The sequence below is a fragment of the Dermacentor silvarum genome, chromosome 5 (genome assembly GCF_013339745.2).
Source record: "Dermacentor silvarum isolate Dsil-2018 chromosome 5, BIME_Dsil_1.4, whole genome shotgun sequence".
Taxonomy (NCBI): Eukaryota; Metazoa; Arthropoda; class Arachnida; order Ixodida; family Ixodidae; genus Dermacentor; species Dermacentor silvarum.
Genome location: NC_051158.1, coordinates 177318439 through 177339784, shown reverse-complemented (window position 1 = coordinate 177339784; position 21346 = coordinate 177318439).

Sequence of the window (21346 nt, the reverse complement as noted above, 5' to 3'; positions counted from 1 at the left end):
CTGTGCTCCTGCAGCTACTCTGCATTGCGCGGCCGTGCGTGATCACGCGGGCTCTATTTTGAAAGCGATCTGCGATAGACGCAGAGTCTAGGTGCGCCGACAGCTCACGCCTTTGTGCGTGCTGTGTTCTCGCCGCTCCGTTTCCAAATGAAGCGATAGACAGCACGAAAGTCAATTAGTTCGCTGGTTGACTGCACTTCCTCATGCCAGCGTTTTGACAGCGAGTGTCCGCGGTCATGGAGTGTGATGTGTTCATGTTTGCCAGTGCGCACTAACACCATGCTTGTTAATTTAGTTATTAAGCGAATGTTTACAAGTTTTCACGGCTGATAAAACAACTAACCTTACTTCGTATAGATGTCTACTAATTTGCTATAGCCATCGATGCAAAGCCCAAGTAAAATAGCAGTCCAAGCAGTCCGAGCAAAGATAAAGTAAAATAAAATTCTGGTGTTTTAAGTGCCAGTACCAGTACCGCTGAGGCACGACATAGCGGGAAACTTCGGATTGATTTTGACCACCTAACATTATTTCAACCTTAACCTATTTGCACGAGTGTTCTTATACTTCGCCACGCCAAAAACGTATCCGCCACGGTTAAAATTAAACCCTCCACCGGCGGTATGCTCACTAGCATACCGCCATAGCAGCTTAGGTACTGTAGTGGGTAAAAGCTTAGTGAGGTCGAACGCTGTCTAACAATTATTTTTTAGAACGCACCTCTTGGAGCCCGTTCCTGCGACGAGCGTCGACGAACAGAGTGAAAGATGAAAAAGCGAACGCGGAGAGCAGCGTGGAATAGGAGGTGAGGAGGAAAGCAGAGGAGGAGGGTGTAGGGTAACCATGAGGCGGAACGGTGAGGAGGAGAATGGTATTGCGAAAGGGTGAGAAGAAAAGCGTAGTGCCGCGAGGTTGGCTACGAGATGGCGCCAGAGTAGCACACGTCGTTTGGAAGGTCTCTTGCCGGCGGGTGCTCTGTATCGCGCCTACGCGTCACCCACGCGCTGGCTCTCGCGACCTAGAAATTGGCGAGGTAGCCGTGCCACACATCGCTCCGTTTGCAACGTGGCCAATATAGCAAATATATAGCCAATATATCGCGAAATGAAAACAATTACGGAGCTGCGCTCAAAATTGGCGTTAGGGAGTATCGTAATCGTCGCTGACATTTAGGGGCGAAGCTCCTTAGGATGTGGGTCTGTCCCTCCTCTGTAGTAGTAGAGAGAGAGAGTAGATTTTAATGAAGAGAAGGGAGGAGAGGTCGGCCTGGAGAGCGTGTCTCTAGCCTGCTACTCCTCACTGGGGTAAGGGGAAGTGGGTGATACAGAGAGAGGTAGGTGACAGGTGATATCGTGACAGGTGATTATGATATCGTACAAGGAGCTACTATTTACACACGTTGTCCAATACGCGGTTGTGCACTTTTCACACACTACACGCAGGAGTAGTGTTGTCCGCACTTAACGTCATCGCACAAACACATTTCGCGCACTGCACACTGCACAGGTCCTAGAGACGACCGTCTAAGCCCGTCTCACACATAAAGTTCAAAAGTGATCTTATGGTGCGCTGGGCATGATCAACGCTTCTCCATGCGCCTAAAATCTTGGCTTCCGAAAAGGGGCGGGAGTCCAAAGAGTCAACACTACGTTTTAGTGTCCTTCGCTCGGTCGCATATTGAGGGCACACGCAAAGTATGTGTTCTATTGTCTCGGGAGTGTGACAGACGCTACAATCAGGGTCCCGTTCTTGTCCAATCTTGTGAAGGTATTTGCGAGTGTACGCCACACCAAGCCGTAATCGATGGATTAGTGTTTCCTGGCCTCTCCGCATCCGAAGTGGAAGTCGGAATCGCAAGCCGGCGTCAAGTCTATAGAGGCGCTCTTGCCGATGTTCGGGGTTGTCCCATTGTCGCTCCATAGACGTTTTGATGGAGTTGTGTAGCAAGGCGTTGATGTCATAACGGCAAAAGGGAAGTTTTATAATATTCCCGTCAGTGTGCGCAATTTTTGCTTCCGCGTCAACCTGCTCATTTCCGGCTATTCCACAGTGGCTGGGAATCCACTGCAGTGCAATGTTATGTCCGGATTGAGACGCCTCGGTGAGCAGAGCCATGATGTCGTAGATTAGAGGGCTATATGCGCTTCTGGGATTCATATAATTGCTTATGAGTTGCAGCGCCGGTTTTGAGTCGCAGAACACTGTCCAGTTAGCGAGGTTTTGTTGTAGTATGCAGCGGACTGCTTCTCGAATGCCGGTCAACTCAGCTGCTGTAGACGATGTTTTGTGTCCTATCTTGAACCGCTGCTTAATCCCCATTGCAGGTACCGTGTAAGCTGCCGCGGAAGAGGTCTGTGTAACAGAACCATCTGCAAAAACATGCTCGGTATATCCGTACTTGTAAGCAATGTAGGATAACGCGAAATGTTTGAGACCCGCAAGTGGCATTTTCGACTTTTTCGTTATTCCGGGGATTGAGATTTTCACCGTCGGCTTTGCCATCGTCCAGAGTGGAGCTTCCGGTATGCCATGTGGTGCGAAGTCCGACGGCAGTAGATCCCGTTGCGACAATACGGCTCCTGAGTAGGCGGCGTCAGGCCGTATACTATTGCAGAGGCACGCGCATGCCCAGCTCGAGTGTATCTGCAACATGAGCCAATGCGAGTGCATTTAAGGCTACTGACAAGGCATAGGAATCATCCACTGACAAATGTTCTGTAGTAGTAGTAGTAGTAGTAGTAGTCGTAGTAGGTAACCACGTCTGCTTTTATGAAAAAAAAATTCCGACAGTTGCGCGGAATCCAACCAGGGACCCCTCGCTTCCGAACGCGCGGCGCTAACCACTACGCCACGAAGCGCACATGGACACACGCACCACGATGACAATAAATACCCAACATTAACGAAAGACTGCGCGTTTCTAACGCGTTTGTGCTAGCGCGTTACGGCCCGTGTAAGAAGCTGGTGTAAGACGCTGTGGCCTCTCCGCCTTACCCCCGTATTCATAAACGCTCCTCGACTTGAACTTGACTTTCCACCGCCTTGGGCAGCGCGTTCGAAACGCGTTGAAGGCGGTGGCAAGTCAAGTTCAAGTCGAGGAGCGTTTATGAATACGGGGGTTATACTCTCTCAGCAGTCATGTGATGGCGTCGGCAAACGCGGTGCACGTTCCGGCATGTGTAAACGGCTGCGTAAGACGCTGTGGCCTCTCCCCCTTACTAGAGAGTACTGCACGTTTCTAATGCGTTTGTGCTAGCGTCCCCTTAAGCGGGAGATGGTGCAATTATAATGATGGGCGCTGTTATAAAATAGGAATGACGTCACATATGGCGCGTGTCATTGGTGGAAGTCAATTGTTCGACTTAGTGCGGCGAGACTGGGCGAATTACACGGAAGATTCACGGTTTACCGATGATTCCCTCCGGAGCTTCGCCCACTCATCATCATTCACCCCGTGGATATGCGGTGTTTTTCTGTTTTAATAGCGACATAAAGCCTGAGTGCATTTGCGAAGATCATGAAAACTACCTGTTCAGAATTGCTGGAACTGCGCAGCTAAAGTTCTTATGGGCAAATCATCGCTGAGCCATTAATTGCGAATGCGGCGGCGGCGGCGGTGGCGGCGGCAGCCGCAGCAGCAGGCATATGCAGTGCGAAGACATATGCACGTGCGAAATGTAAGCAAGTGCAGAATTTACGAATTTCTTGTCGTACCAATATGTATACGCCATGCTCATGGTCCCAGTTAGAACCCAAGTTCAAACATCAAAGCCATCAGAACAGCACCCTCTGCGAGGTACCCAGTCTAAGGCTTTTGTGAGAGAATGAATGAATGAATGAATGAATGAATTATTTGAAATCGAAGCTTTCATAGCAAACCATAGCGGCCTTACGAGACCGTGGCTGCTGAGTTACCTGGTAGAACTTCTTCTTGGTCGAGTTGGTACTAAGGCTTCCTATACATATTGTTTGTGGCGCATAGTAGAAGAGCAAGCGAGGGGAACACTAAAAAGGAGTTACACAGAGAAGCACGAACTACCAAGCAGAACCAGTAGCAGCAGCTGCTGCTGCTACCGCCGCTGCCGCTGTTGCTATTACATCATGTATGTGATATATATATATATATATATATATATATATATATATATATATATGTACGAGGTGTGTTCAAAAAGAAACAGAACTTTTCAAATAACGCGCGAACCGGCAGAGGGAGCGCCATGCGGCTACTGAGCGCATGTATATAGCGGCAGGTTTAGACAACAAACTGCCATGTGCCACGTCGTTTCGCTCTGACCGTTAGTTGGCGAGCTACAGCCGCTGAAGTGAGCACATGAATAAGCTGTTCTTCGGATTGGTGCCAAAGTGACAATGAAAGACGTGAAGAACGTGAAGAACGTTTTTAAACTAAGGTTTTTCCTTTTGTCCAAATGTCGATGGAGCGCATGTAATCCAAGGCTTTCACACAACCTGCGTGCTTCCTTCTGTACTTTGGCTCGGGTCGCATCGTCCCGCTTAAGCAATGAAGAGTTTATAGCATCTTCTGCCTTTGTATTAGAAGCAGAACGTTTTCTTGGGCTCGTTGGTGCATGTTACTGAAGTATTTGTAAGGAACGAAGCGATTAAGGAAAAAAGCGACTGCGCGTCCGCCGGTTGCGGTTTATTGAACCGACTGGTCAAAGATGGCGCTAGCGCGAGCCCTCGTCCTGCGTTCTAAACCTCTTCGTCGTCTACAGTTTTCTTCACACTCCTGCGGCCGCGTTGCACGTTGTGCGCCTCCAGACGGTAGAGCCGCTGTACAGGACGTCGGACCTGCTGGCCGTTCGACAGCAGGATCAGTAAGGACCGCGCGATACCGTCTCCTCCTTGAGACGCCTTGACGACATGGCTCATCTTCCATGTCAGAGGCGGCACGGTAATGTCCTCAATGATGACGAGATCGTCGTGGTTTAAGTTCGATGACGGTAAAGGTTTGCTGTGGTGAGGAGTGCGCAGGAACAGAAGATATTCCTTCTGCCACTGCTTCCAAAGCCTCCGAAGCAGCTGTTCCCAATGCCGAGCTCATCGTCGAGGTCACGCACAGAGACACTGCGGTGTGCGAAATCAGATACAACGACGTCGACAGTTGCGGGCGTAGGGTTGAAACATGCATGGTTAGCGAACAACGGGCTGAATTCAGGGGCTTGGGAGGACTTCGGTATAACGGGAGTACGGTCCGAAGTCTTTTGGTAGAAGGGTGGTTCTTGAAGGAAGGCGAGGAACGACGGCGAGATTAAAGGACAGGTAGGTTTTCCAGGAACGAGGCAGAGAAGGCTCTGGACCTGCCAGCAGTTACAGTAAGCCCTAAGGGCTGGCTACTCCTGGAGCACGACATTGTGGTTCAACTTGCCGAATCTTTTTCTTGCGACGCAGGTCGTCGATGGGAAAGCGAACGCTGCTCCAGGCCGGCTCACCGCCTTTGTCGGTCTTCTTGACGCGAGCCTTGAAGTTGCCTCACTTGCGGTCCAGCTGGTAGCCGAAGATGGTCAGGAAGTGCTTGAACGAGTTGGCCATGTCGGCCAGGGTAGCGGCAGATGGACCTCGCGCGGCGAGGACTACGACGAGGGCTCTGTGGGATCTTTAGACGCGAAGAGCCTCTTCGGCGGAAGGCTACCGTAGTCTGGGAGCGGCTAGCTTCGTTGCTGAAGGTTTGACGAGAAAAGCCGTTGGGGCGCGCTTTCGTTGCGCTCGTGGCATGTTTTCTTCGGCGCAACAGGTGCATTCTCTTGTCGTTTTCCGAGTGTGAAACAACCAGACGAGCTGGCTGCTGCGGCGCCAGCGGTTGCGGTTGCTGCTGCCGTCCCACCAGGATGGAACAGAAGCCCATGAATCAACCGACGGCGTCCGAGCGATGGGCGGAGCCGCAGTGCTGAGAATGTCACACACTTTCACTTGACCGTGGCTGAAGTAGAAGTTCGAGTCGTCGGGCGTCTCCGGCGGTGGTGGACTTGCCGTTGTCGGCGCGATGTAGCCCTGTTGGTCGATGAAGGTGAGCCTTTTGGACAGGTCGCGTCGAATAAAGGTTCTCTGGCTGCCTGTGTCAAGCAGTAGTCGAACTAACATGGAATTGTGTTTTCCGGACGCCCAAACTGTGGCCGTTTGCATCAAGACAGGTGCAGACGTGTCTACACTAGCTGGAGCACTTGTCACTGGCGGCTTGACACTTTTCGTTGGATCATGGTTGACAAGTGGATCACTGCTCTCCGGAGGCGGGTAGTTGCGATCTTGGTTCCATATTTCGCAAAGTACGGAAATGTGACGTTTCGAGCATAACATGCACTTGAGCCACGCGGCGTTGCGGCACATTCGTGCTACGTGGCCCTCTCTGCCACATTTAAAACAACAGTTCTTTCCAGCAAGCCGGCGTCTGATCTTGTGGGCTGACAATGTGGCGTGGCAGTCCTTTATAGTGTGGTCACGGTTATCGCACAGTACACAGCAGGGATGCTCGTTCGATGCAGATCCTGCGGCCAAGGCTAATGCTGATGGTACCGGCGGTGTTAGACAATGTCGGCATCGCTCTTGTTCCGCGGAGGTAGTTTTCGGTAGGCACCTTGAACACGAGGCCTGGCTCTCTTCTCTGCTCTCGACTTGCACCCGCAGGAACTTCATCACCTTTCGCACCTCCTCTTGCCGCGACCTCGGAGTAGCCCCGTCATCGGGCTCAGTCTCCTTCATGCGTTGACGGTAGAGCATAGCGATATCTTCGGGAAGCGATCGCATAAAGACGCGATGAAGGATGACCGCGTATTCTGACGGTGGAACCCCGAGACTGTCGAGGCAGCTTGTACGAAAGTGCACCTCTTCGTAGAGTTCCCGCAGCTGCGATACTTAAGAGCGATCAATGGGCGCGATGGCAAGTAAACAGTCGATGTGGTCGTCAAAGAGAGCGGTATGACGGCCGAACCTCTCTAGGAGCATTTTTACTGCTACAGCATAGTTCGCTTCCGCCAGACGCACACCTTCGATAGCACGCTTCGCTGTTCCGGTTAAGTATGATCATAAGTACGAAAATTTATCGATGTCGGACAGCTCGCGGTTGTTATGGATCATGGCCTCGAAATGTTGCCAGAAGCCCTGGCACTCGCGAAGTTCACCGGAGAAAACGGGTACCTGTAGTTTCTGTAGGGCAACTCGGTGTAACGGTGCTCGGGAACTTGCTTGAGTGGAGACGCCTTGGGTGGCGGTTTCACTCAGAACGCCCTGTGTGGCGCTGTCTCTGGCTCTTGCAGCAGAATTCAGAATGAAGCGGACCCGGCTCATGGTGTTGCGGATCTTATCGTGGTACTCCAGAGCGATGATGGCTTCCGCCTCATACTCGTCACCGTCGTCCATGAGGTTGGCAATTGTCTCGTTGAGCGCTGCTAGCGCCGAGTCCTTGTCCTGCAGGTCATCCAAAATAACTTGCAGGTCGGATAGCGAAGGATGCTCGGCTTGTAGCGCTTCGGTAGCGGACGCGATGAGCCTTGGAGCAGCGGCTCGAAGTACGCCTCTGCTGCGTAGCAGTCGGTGCATCGTCGGTACAGGACGCCAGTCGTCTCCCGGGTTTCACGGCACCATAAATGTAAGGAACTAAGCGATTAAGGAACGAAGCGACTGCGCGTCCGCCGGTTGCAGTTTATTGAACCGACTGGTCAAAGATGGCGCTAGCGCGAGCCCTCGTCCTGCGTTCTAAACCTCTTCGTCGTCTACAGTTTTCTTCAGTATTAAAGCGCCAAACAGACGACACAAGAAGAGTCCTGCCAGAAGCGTCCCTATCTCTTCTTGTGTCGTCTGTTTGGCGCTTTAATACTTCAGTTAGTATTAGAAGCACCATTCGGGACAACAGTGAAGCCACCCTTTTTATCGGATTGTACCAATAAAAAACAGTTTTAAATGCGAAGCATTTCTTTGCGAACATTTGGTACTTTGACAGTATCTATCTATCTATCTGTGGAGCCGCCTACGAATTTCTGCTCTCGTGGTCGTTTCGTTAACTTGGTATGTACCAAAATTGGTTTACTATGACAAGAGTATATGAGGAACATAAATGTTTTGTCCTGACATGAATGTTGTGACATGCGTGTCATGTAGGTCCCGAAACAGCCGCCTTCGTCTTCGTGCTCTCATGGTCATTTCGTTACCTTGGTAGGTACCAAAATTGGTATAGTATGACAGGAGTGTATGACGAACATAAGTGATAGGTATTGACATAAATGTCATGTCATGCGTGTCACGTAGGTCATGACAATGACCCAGGGAAAAAAGATTAACACTCAAACACCACTGGAATGGGTTCGGACGGGTTGGAATGGTTCTTCACTAAGTGAAGAAAACACTCAATGACGGTGGCAGAAATCATGGTCATGAGCATGACTCATCAAAAATGACAATGATTGAGCGAAAAAAGTCACAGGCCTGTGCGGCACGCGCAGCACAGTCACAGCGTAAGGTGGTGGAGCGGCTCAAGGGTAGCTTCAATTGGGGCACCACGCACAACAGGGTCTTCGCGGCAGTCTGTTCGCCTCGTTTTGACAAGAACGATCTGAACTGTCCGCCCAGCGTCGACGGCGAGCTACGGCTTGTAATGCTCTGCATAGCAGTCTGCTGAGCCCGATCAAGCCTTACAACTGCAACTTAGATGTCGGGCACGCCGCGCTTGCAGGCACCTTAACTAGATGTCGCCACCATACAGGCGGCGGCTCGGGAGCGCATTGATTGCGCACCTCGTCTGAATCGCAGATCGTCGTCTGCGCCTGCGTGTGCACACTGCTTTTTCAGGCACCTTACCTAGATGGCGCCACCATACTGGCGGATGCTCGATCGTCTGCCCCTGCGCGCTTGCCTTATGGCGTATTTTCCGCGGCCCGATAGCAAGCGCTTGCGTGACTCAGTGGTAGAGTATCTGGCTCCCACGCAGCGGGCGCAGGTTCGATCCCGGCGGGAATCGAACTTATCGAATCGAAAATACGTTTTTTTCGCGTTTACGTTTACGGCGGCGTACGCCGTCGGAGGCATCATCGCATCCCGAAACGGCTATTGGAATGAGTCCACAACAGTTTACGCTGTACAAAGATTAACACTCAAAAGCCACTGAAATGGGCTTCTCACGTACATACTAAGTGAAGGAAACACTACAGGATGCTGGTAGAAGTCATGTGCATGACGCAGCAAAAATGACAATGACTCAGCGAAAAAAGATTAACACCCAAGAACCATTGGTATGGGTTCGGACGTGGACACTAATGAAGGAAACACTCAATGATGGTAGTAGAAGTTATAGTCACGACTAAGGCGTTCGCCCTAAGTAAGTACTCTTAGTGTAGCTAAAGGGAGTCCTGAGGACTAGTGACATGACTGTCATGATATGCACATCCTCTAGGTCATGATAGAGCCTCCTACGTCTTGGTGCTCTCATGCACTTTTCGTTAACTTGGTAGGCTCCCCGCACACTGATTCGCACAACATCGATTCCCACAGTGTGTGGGATCTGCCGGCATTTTTTCTGAGGTAGGACAGATGAATTCAGATCGCACTTGGGGGACACCTCGTACGAAGGTTCACATATTCTGAGATGCACTATTACGCATCAGCTTCTGGGGCACTGCTGCTTATCTGTCTCTCAAGGGCTACAAGCTCGGATGTCGTCTTTCTTGATGCAAGTGCGACAAATGTGTTGGGTTATACAGGCTAGACAAGAGGCCAAAAGAGTCATCAACGCCTGTTTTTTGTGCAAACAATACAATGCAAAACCGACAGATGTGAAATATGCTCCCATATCCGTGGACAGGATCAGAATGTCGCGACCCTTCGAAGTTGCGGGAGTTGATTTAGCAGGCCCACTTTACCTAAAACAAAGGGAGCTGGAGTCTGGCACCACAAAGTCTTTGGTTTTGCTTGTCATTTGTGCGAGTACCAGAGCGGTTCACCTTGAACTGACTAGTGGTCTGTCAACAATGGTTTTCCTACTTGCGTTTCACAGATTTCTATCGCGCCGAAGAGTTCCTCTAACTATGTATTCTGACAACGCCCTGGCATTCAAAAGAGCATCACGGGACTTGCAAGACTTCTGGAGCGTTATGATTGCCTCACCTTTTGCCAGTTTCCTTGGTCCCTATTGGATCGAATGGAAGTTTATTATACCGAGTGAACCATGGTGGGGAGGTTGGTGGGAGGGATGGATACGGTCAGTGAAGTCGGCGCTACGCAATTGGAAAATACACGACCGATAGCGAAGAGCTAACAACATTACTGGTGGAAGTGGAGGCCGTAATTAATTCTATACCACTGACCTATACGTACACGGACGCAAGAGAACTTGCTCTGATCTGTCCTGCCGATTTTTTAGTCGGAAATTCTTTGTTGGCTGAACCGGAGTACGGCGGCGAAGAATACCAGAGTCGAATTTTGCAGACAAACCAAGAAGACCTCATTAAAAGACTGCGATATCGGAACAATATTCTCAGATACCTGTGGCTTCGTTGGAAGAAGGAATATCTACACAAACTTCGTTCGCTTCATCATTACCCAACAGCGACAAATAAAGGTTTGAAGGTGAATGACGCAATGATCGTCGAGGAACCCAATGCCTCACGATGCATCTGGCCACTCGGAAGAATAACTGGACGTGACGGACTGGTACGAACTTGCCGAGTTCAAACTCAGGGCGAGAAGTTAACAAAGCCTGTGCAAAAACTGCACCCACTAGAGATTATGTCTGTTGCTTCGGGCCGGGGGAATGTATAAAAAGAAGCGTTATAATAAAGAAGGGGCTTTCGTAGAGAAATAAAAAAAGGATGACGTTTGAGTGGGCCCTCGGTGTTCGAATCAGTCTCTCACTTTTTTAATAATTCATCCACTCCAAAAAAAGCGCAAGCGAAGCCTGGCGTAACTCTTGAAGAGGCCGGGCACATTGCGGGTCCGAATGGAGATGCCGGAAAACGACTAATAACCATTTGCAGCCGTCGGAAGCATAATTTGGGCGATATAGAACACCATCCCTCAACTCGAAAAAAAGAAAAAAAAAAAGAAGCTTGGCGGCGGATAGTTCGTGACGGGCTTGTTCTTGAAGTGTCAAAAATGCAATCCACAAGTGCCGCAATCCACGGATCTTTGCGTCGCCCCACAGCTATGTTGACGTGCACTGGCGACGAAAATGCCGATTTGATGACTGAAATGCAAGTCATGTCACTTGGTGTAGGCGACCGAGAGAGGGCATCCCCATTGGTTTGTTTACGACCAGACCGGTAAACGACGCGTATGTCGAAGTCTTGTGATGGTAGAGCCCATCGCGTAAGGCACGGCCAGACGGATATGTTAAAGTCGATAACCAACATAGAGCGTGGTGACCTGTAACGACGTCGGTAGGGTCGGTATTTGCCAAGGGCCCAGATGAAAGCCAGGCACTCCTTTTCGGTGGCGCAGTAGTTCAATACCGCTTTCGTTAGTGTTCGGTTTGCGTAGGCTACTACGTATTCATCATGCCCACTTTTTTCGCTGCGCCAGCATGGCACCAAATCCTACGCCGCTAGCGCCAGTGTGGACATCCGGTGGGGCTGTAGGATCGAAATGGCGCAGTAAGGGAGGCGAAGCGAGCCAACGCCGCATTGTTTCAAAGGCATCGTCGTAAGCTGTACCAAAAGTAGAAAGTCGTGTGTAACCTCGAAGCAGCTGCGTCAACGGAGCAATGATAGAAGTGAAATTCCGGATAAAACGACTAAAGTAGGAGCGGAGCCCGATAAAGTTCCGAAGTTCTTTCAGGAACGTGGGTTTTGGGAACTCGGCGATGGCGCGAAGTTTGGAAGCATGAGGTGGTATGCCATGTTTTGATACGACGTGTCCGAATATTGAAAGCTGCTTGGCTTCAAAGCGGCATTTCTTCAAATTGAACTGGAAGGGGCTGATGCACTGCAGGACTTGTTCGAGACGGTAAAGAGGAGTGGGATAATCCGGAGAAAAGACGACGATATCGTCAAGGTAACATAGGTATGTCTTTTATTTTAGCCCAAGGAGGACATTGTCCATCATTCGTTCGAAAGTAGCAGGGAGAGAGAGGGCTTCTGGGGACCTGTTTCTTCTGGGATTGCTCCCAGAATAGTTGTGCCGGACGATGTCGTGGCAGCAACAGTGAAACCCACCTGAGTTTATTCAACACCTCAGGTGGGCAGAAAGGGTCATTGATCGTGTTCCAGTAGCCAATGTCATCACCGGTGCAGGGTTGACCATCAGAGCCTGCTTCCGGGTGATGGGTTGGCTGCATAGACCGCAGGGACGCCCCCCGGGTCAGACATGGGTCGGATGCTCCCAGAAAACGCCGATTCCCCATGAGTGAAGCTGACCAAATTATTAGGGCGCAGCCACGACACCATGCAACCTTCCCAATCTCCTGACGCAGCAGCACCATAAGTGTCGCCACTTGCAGTTTCGGGCAGCCCAGCCGCAGACAGACCGCTCTCCACTGCTCTTGGCAGACCAGGTCCAGTTCTGCTCACCTATGGCACATCCCACTGCACCGGAATTGCAGGAGGGGGTGGACAGCCCACGCTCAGTTTGCCGGGTGCCTTATAGGTATTGGGTACAACCGTTTCCCCCCTCACTGTCACCACGGTCCTCCGAGTCCAGACACGCAGCGTGAGCTCCCCCTCTTAGCCGTGTGGGTCGCCTTTGCACCTGCACGTTGCCCGTGACGCACCCCGTGGAGGTGGGGAGAGCTCCCATCCAGAGGCCGCGACTCCACCCAGGCTGGATTACACGGACACGCCAATAGCCTGATCGTAAATCTTGTGAAGAAAAATACTCCGCACCTTGCAAACCATCGAGAGTGTCGTCGATGCACAGTAAGGGGTAGACTAGACGTCTTTGCGAGTTATCTTATTAAGACGGTGGTAGTCGATGCAAAATTGAATGGAGCCATCTTTCTTTTCTTTAACAGGGCTACAAGTGACACCCAGCGACTGTTAGAGGGTTGAACCACTCCACGCTCAAGCATTTCATTTACTTTGTTTTCAATAACACGGCGCTCCATGGGTGATACACGATAAAGCCTCTGGCGCAGTGGCGCTTCGGCGCTAGTGTCAATCTCGTGACGTACAGTCGATGTGCGGCCTAGTGGTGCTTGTTTACAGTCGAACGCAGATTGGTGTTTCCGTAGAAGGCTGAGAAGCAGGGAACGCTGCTCTGGAGGGTATCTATACTGAGCTATGGAAGACGTCTTGCATACACTGGGAGCAAGGTGAGCTATAAATCAACGTGGTCACATTAGAACAAGTGTTGTCAAGAGGTGCGTCAAAGATGGTTACTCAGTCGGCAGGCTGAAGACGTCCAAGGCACTCACCACGACGTAAGACGAGGGGCTTGGCCTTAGCATTGGAAACGAGCAGTCGTGTGCAGCCACTGCTGACAGTTAGGACAGCGATGAGAAGTGAACATCGTCGGCGAACAAAAATGCCCGATGAGACAAAGAGGGCAGTAGTGCAGTGGCGAAAGTAGAGCAGGCATTCGCAATCACCGAAGAATGCGGAGGGATCGTGGTCTCTTCTATAACGACCAGTTTGTCACCAAAATCGTCAAGGTCATGTAAACGGGTATCGGGAAGCGGAGAAAGTTAAACTTCGGCGCGAGAACAATCAATGACGGTCTGATGATTGCAAAGGAAGTCCCACCCCAAGATGACGTCGTATGAACAGAATGAGAGGACGACGAACTCGACTGTAGACGTGTATCCTTGAATGACGATGCGGGCGGTACATGCAGCAACAGGGGTAATGCAGTGTGAACTTGCCGTCCGGAGTGACAGCGCCGATAAGGGCGTCATTACTTTTCGAAAATTGCGGCAAAGTTCTTCCGTAACTGCTGAAACGGTGGCGCCTGTGTCGACTAATGTCAGTGGGACGACTCCTTCTACAGTTAATTCGATTACATTCGTCGGAGATGAGCGAGGTCTTAATTGTGTTGTTCGACTGGAACTTAGTTGTCGCCTCTTGAACTGCAGTAGCTAGTTTTTTGAAGGGGCCGGACGCTGACGCATGGGGGATAGTGAGCAGCGACGAGGGGATGGCGAGCGACGATCACGGACAGAAGGAATGACGTTGCGTGTAGACTGCAAGTGAGTGATGTGGTCGCGAGAAGGACGAAGCTGTGGAAACGTAGGAGAGGACAGGTTGGTCATTACTTGAGGCCATAAGCGACGGCAACAGTGCCGTGCCACGTGACCAGGCATTCCACAGAAGAAGCACATCGGGTGATTGTCGGGAGTACGCCAGGGTCCCTTGCTAGCTGGTGATCTCGTAGTGCACACTGGAGGGATTGGACGTGGCGGTGCAGCATATGGTGATGTTGAAAAGGTCGATCGAGGCGGCCGTGCTGCAACCTCGGCATAGCTAAGAGGTGCAGGCAATGGTGGTGCTGCACGAGGGGAGTGTATAGCTTCGGACAATTGTTCCTGGAGCATCTGACGTAACGTAGGAGCCAAGGACGGTGGGGGCCCTGGGACGGCGGTGAGTAGCGATAGCTGGCGGGCTACTTCGGAGCGTATGAATTCCTTGATTTCGCCGAGCAGATGGTCGCTGTTATTCACAGCGGCTAAACTTGCAACGGAGGTATCTAGGATAGAAGAACGTCGAGTGAGCAGACGTTGCTTCCTAAGTTCGTCGTGGCTCTGACAAAGTTCAGCGACTTTGACCACTGTCCGCGGGCTTTGCGAGAGCGAAATTAATGTTGGCGATGCCGGATGTTTTGTTTGCCTGGCGTCGTTGAGCCGGCATGGTGGCCGGCAGTGTCCGATTACGTAGTTCCAGGGTTGGGTAAGTACCCAGCACAGCTCCACCAAATATGTAATGCGGTTTATTGACAATAACAACGGCACAAATGAAGACTCAGCGGAAAAAGCATAACAACCAAAACCAATGAAATCGGTTCGGATGTGGCACTAAATGAAGGAAAAGGCTAAAGGTTAATGGTAGTAGTCATAGACATGAGGATGACTAAGGCTTTCTCCTTAAGGTCTCTTACGCTTAGCTAAAGGGACGCCTGAGGACTCGTGATATAAATGTCATGACGTGCGTGTCATGTAGGTCATGAAACAGCGCCTATGTCTTGGTGCTCTTATGGTTGTTTCGTTAACTTGGTAGGCACACTGTTTCGCATAACATCGATTCCCACAGGGCGTGGGATCTGCCGGCTTTTAGGTGCGAAGCACCTTATGCGCTCGGGTTGTCGGCGTCTCCTGTCGGCCTCGTCGTCGTAGTCACGGTAAGCAAGCGGCTCGTCCTAGCGCTAAGCACGCACTCGTGCCCCTGCTCCCGCGTTCGTCGTCGTCGTCTTCCACAGCTGGCTGTGTTGCCGCTCATCATTCCAACGTGTAATTTCACTTTTATTCTGTCGTCGTAATGGGGAGGCCGCGTTTACGGGGTTATGAGCCATTGCTTAAGGCAGTATGACCCCATTAGCAGTGCATCACTGCAGGCTTCGCACCTCCCCAGGTTTCACGTTAGTGGAGCTGTATTTCCCTCAATGGCTCGTTTGACACGCATAACATTTTAACTGGCTGCCTAGTTTTAATCGAAGATTTAGAGGCTCGCAAGTTTGGGTGGTGGTGGTGGTGGTGTCACGCTAAAAAGTGGGCCCATCCTGGCGATTGTGCAGAAAGGGTCCAAGCTGAATGGCACATACCAGGGACAAAGAGAGAGGAAGAGGCAGAGTAAGGGAGAAAGAAAGAGAAAAACGAAAGAAATAGCAAGAGAACGAAAGAGAGAGAATGAGAGAGAAAGATGGAAAGATAGATAAAAAGAAAGAAAATCACCAGCTTTTCCTCTGTCGAGAAAATGGAGGTAAGCAAACGCTGTCATGTGTGCACTTGACCAACTGCTTTCCCTTCCCTTTCCTGTTACTTTCGGTTCCCTTTGGTGCAGCTTTCCTTCCGTTGCGTTGCACGTTTCCTTCGCTCGATGCATACATTCAATAAACGTTTTTTTAATTACCACGACATGTCGTGAACTTCACGTTACTCTGACGAAGATGAGATACACACAGGACAAGCTTCGCTTACCCCTATTTTCTCGACAGGGGATTTTTAAAAAGCCGGAGTGTCGTGTATCGTTTTATCTTCATCAGCTCCTTTCGGATAAGGGTAACGAAAGCGGCGTATTTTTTATGTGCCTGCGTAGGCTCAAACCCGCCGGATCTGTGTGGAAGAGGGGATGTTCTCACGCAGCGAGCGATGCCTCGACCCGCGGCTGCACAGTGTATGTGTGTGGGGGTAGGGGGGGCGGTGACATCTGGGTTCGCTACAGCTGTTGCACTAGCTGTATAAGAGGCGGGCTTATGGTGAGACGAAACGGTGCATTTCGGTAAATAAGAAAGGCTACTTTCATTATCATCATGATCAACATCATTGAAAAAAGCTGACCCCCCCCCCCCCCTCAGGAAAAACCTGGATCAGCCCCTGTCCATAACACATACGGCGGCTCCTGCGTCCACGTGTTCAGATGCGCGCACACCGTCAACAAAAAAAAAACGGCAGATCCCACGCCCTGTGGGAATCGATGTCAGGCGAAGCAGTGTGCAGGGAGCTTACCAAGTTAACAGTTAACAAAACGACCATGAGAGCACCAAGACTTCGTTGGCTGTTTCATGACTGACATGACACGCATGTCGTGACAATCATGTCATAAGTCCTGAGGAGTCCCTTTAGCTAGACCTGAGAGACCTTAAGGCGAAAGCCTTAGTAATGCTCATGACTCTGACTTCGACCATCAATCTTTTACTTCACTTATTAGCACATTCGAACCCATTAGAATGCTTTTTGCATGTTATACTTCTTTCGCTGAGTCAGCCATTTTTGCTGAGTCATGGTCATGACTATGGCTTCTACCACTATCCTTTTGTGTTTCCCTCACTACCAATGGGCGAACCCATTTCAGTGGTTTTTGAGTGTTAATATTTTTTGCTGAGTCATTGTCATTTTTGCTGAGTCATGCTCATGACTATGACTTATACCATCAACCCTTCACTTAGTACCCACGTCCTAACCCATTTCAGTGGTTTTTGAGTGTTAATCTTTTTTTGTTGAGTCATTGTCATTTTCGCTTAGTCATGCTCATGAATATGTCTTCTATCACCATTCTTTAGTGTTTCCGTCACTTAGTAGCCACGTCCGAACCCATTTCAGTGGATTTTGTGTGTTCATTTTCTTCCAGTGTCGTTGTCATTTTTGATGAATCATGCTCATGACTATCACTTCTACCATCATCCTTTAGTGTTTCCTTCACTTACTACCCACGTCCTTACCCGTTTCGGTGGTTTTTGAGTGTTAATCTTTTTTCGCTGAGTCATTGTCAATTTTGTTGAGTCAAGCTCATGACTATGACTTCTACCATCATCCTTTAGTGTTTTATTCACTTAGTAAGTAGGTCGGAACTAATTTCAGTGGTTTTTGAGTGTTTTTGCTGAGTTATTGTCAATTTTGATGAGTCATGCTGATGACTATCACTTCTACCACCATTCTGTAGTGTTTCCTTCACTTACTACCCACGTCCTAACCCATTTCGGTGGTTTTTGAGTGTGAATCTTTTTTCGCTGAGTCATTGTCATTTTTGCAGAGTCATGCTGATGACTGACTTCTAACATCCTCATTTAGTGTTTCCTTCCCTTAGTGTACCGACGCCCGAACCCATTTCAGTGGCTTTTGAGTGTTAATGTTTCTTTCGCTTGGTCATTGTCATTTTAGGCGGCTGTTTCATGACCTACATGACACGCATGTCGTGAAATTCATGTCATGACCTATCCATTATGTTTGTCATACACTGTTGTCATACTATGCCAATTCTGGTACCTTCCAAGTTAACGAAACGACGATGAGAGCCCCAAGACGTAGGCAACTGTTTGATGACTTACATGACACAAATGTGATGATATTCATGTCATAACATGTCATTTATGTGCGTCATACACTCTTTTCATACTATGCCAATTTTGGTAAATACCAAGTTAACGATACGGCCATGAGAGCACAAAGACGTAGGTGGCTAGATAGATAGATACTGTCAAAGTGGCAAATGTTCGCCAAGAAATGCTTCGCATTTAAAACTTCGATCCCGTTTGAAGGACTGCGTTGAGGACTTGCACGTTTCTACGGCGGTGCAGCCCTTGCTTCTTCGACAGCGACGATTAGTTTTCCTCGTCCCGAGTAACGGAACGGGGTCGCATCGGCGACACTGAGCGACGGTGTAGAGACGGTGAACGGCAGGTAGTTGGCGTCGGGCGCAAAGTCAGTGACATAGCCGAAGGGGGGTCGTACTATGGACGGTTGAACTGGCTTGTCACGGATGATGCGGTGCTAGGCGGCTGAGCGCGATTCGACTGAATGCGCTAGTCGACTGTCGGGCACTTGACTAACGCTGCGTTCATTCCCAACTGCTCCTTGCTTCGGTCGACGCTCCATCCGTTTGATTTTTCGTGGCCTTGGCCCTGTGTTGGGTAGCCTAGGCGCGCTAGGAGCTTCTTGCCTGTTGATGTGAGGGCTAGGCGTTCTCGTTGGCTTGTGAGGTGGGCGTCTATGATTTCTCTTACTGTGTTATGGACTCCTAGGGCTTCGAGCTTGAGTGTGGCTGTTCCCGGTGGTAGGCCGAGCGCTTGCTTGTATGCTTTCCGCAGAAGTATGTCTAGCTGATCTTTCTCTTCGGGAGTGAGGGGAAGGTACGGGGCAGCGTAGGCGATGCGGCTGATTATCAGGGCCTGGACGAGCTGGGTCACGTCGTCTTCTTTCAGGCTGTGTTGTTTGGTGGTGATGCGGCTGACCATTCGCATGACTTGGAAAGTTGTGTGCTTGAGACATTGGATGGTGTATGCGCCTCCGCCGTCCTGTTGTATATGGAGGCCGAGGATGCGGACGCGATTTACTGTGGGTATTTCTTAGCCGTCGAGGGTGAGTGTAATGTGGGGTATTTCATTGAGTTTTCTACGGGATTTCTGTCGAACGAGTAATAGTTCCGACTTCTCGGGGGAGCATCGGAGACCGCTGCTTCTTGCATAGTGCTGGACAACGTCGGTCGCTTGTTGGAGTGCGTCTTGCTTTTCTCCTTCAGAACCAGTGGTGGTCCAGATAGTGATATCATCGGCGTATACTGCGTGCCTGATTCCTGGTATTGCATTGAGTTTGTCAGGTAGCTTCATCATAGCAATGTTGAAAAGGGTGGGTGATAGAACGGCACCTTGTGGGGTTCCTTTGTTGAGAGTAGGTAACGTCGGAGTTCTGAGTGAGCCAATGCCTACTGTGGCCGTGCGGTTGGTTAAAAAGGCACGTACGTAGTTGTAAGTATTACGACCACAGTTGGTAAGACTTAGGTTTGTAAGGATGGTATTGTGAGCCACATTGTCTAAAGCGCCTTTAAGGTCTAGTGCTAAGATCGCTCCGGTGTTGTGTGGTGAAATGTGTTCAAGGACTTGTTCCTTCAGCTGAAGGAGAATGTCGTGGGTAGAAAGGTGGGGCCGGAATCCGATTATCGTTTCGGGCAGCAAGTCATTGGATTCTAGGTAAGGTTGAAGTCGGTTCAGAATGACGTGCTCCAGAAGCTTACCTAGGCGTGAAGTTAGTGAGATTGGTCTAAGATTTTCTAAGCTGGAGGGTTTGCCTGGCTTTGGAATGAGGATGATGTCAGCGTGCTTCCAATCCGCTGGTAGCGTACCCGCCTCCCAATGATGATTAAATAGGTCAGTAAGAGATTGAATGGTGCCGTCATCCAGATTGCGCAGGAGCTTGTTATTTATTTTGTCTCTGCCTGGGGTGGTGTTTCGTGTGAGTGCATGGATTGCTTGTTGCGCCTCAGAGATGGTGATCGGCTTGTCCAGGTCGTGGTTGTCGCCTCCGCTGTACGTGGGAGGTTGTCCCTGTGTGGGTTTGAAATCTCCTATGTACCGCACCCTCAACTCTTCCAGGATGTCGTCATCAGAACCCGGATGGTTGTGGAGGAGACATTGAATTGTTTGCTGGCTGACTGCTTAGCTTTGCGTGGGGTCAAGAAGATGGCGTTTTTTAGTAAGGAAAGAATGCCCGACAACAATTTCAGACATGTTGGGTCGTGCGGGTAAGTGAAGGCATGTAGTGACATATTCGCAGGTGAACACTGAACAAGACGCATCATGTAGTAACTGTGCACACTGTAACATGGGAACTATGTCGCCACCAGAATTAGTTAAAATTATGTGAGGATGAGAACAGGGGTTTATTATTCGCCACAATCGCCAAGGGTTATTTGTCATAAATCATAGCTGTAAAAGTGTTGACATGTAGATTTTAGTAGCGACTGGTATTCTTTGTAACATATGTTATCCATGTCTCGGAATTTTTGTTTGTTTTATTCGCCGGTTCAATAAAGGCTTTTATTTTTATTATTGAGGCGCTGCAGGCGTTTATTGAACCAGGGAGTAGCATTGTTGCATCTAATGTGAACAGGGACAAACATTTTGATAAGATTTGCAAAGGTGCCTCTAAATATAACCCAGTTCTCTTCAATAGCTCGAGTGGAATATGTATCCATGAATGTGTCTGTAAAGGTGACTAATTCAAGATTAATCCAAATAAAGTTGGTCCTATTGTAGCATCTAATCTGTTTAGTTGTGTTGTTTTTCTTTGTTAATGTGAAGTTAAGCAGACCTGCTATAACTGTGTGAACAGACAGCCCGTCAAGGTGAGTGATGTCGGTACAGATTAGAGGAGTGCCCCTCAAGATGAGATATAGAATATTGGCCGATGTGCATGATGAACAGGTTTGGAGAGTAACAAGTTGAGATAACGTGAAATCTGGACAGGCGTGAAGGAAATTATGCACTTCAGCATGAGCAGCTACGACAGGTTCTGTTGTCCAATTAATAATCGGTAAATTAAAATCAGCGTAAATGATAAGAGTCAAATACCGAAATAGCATGCAGACTTCATTTAGAACGCTTCGAAACTGGCTTGAATATGTATCACTTATATCTGGAGGGCAGTAGAACACACCTATGATAACATATTTCTGCTTGACCATTGAAGTGAAATGAAAATGTGCTCTAGGAATGAATGAATGGCAGTTGGAATGGCAAGAAATTCTTTTTTTAAAACTATGAGCATGCCCCCTCCTCTGCGGTTGTGTCGATCACAATGAAAAGTGTTGCATGGAGATGTGGAAAGAAACTTTTTTATTGAAGATGGTAGCGTTTAGCCACATCTTCGTTAGTACAAGCGATGCCAAGCATGAATCAATGAGAGATGAAAGTGACACGTTTCTTGACATCACACTGCAAATGTTTGTGTATGAGAATGACAGGTTTATAGAAGTGTTATGGGTGTGTG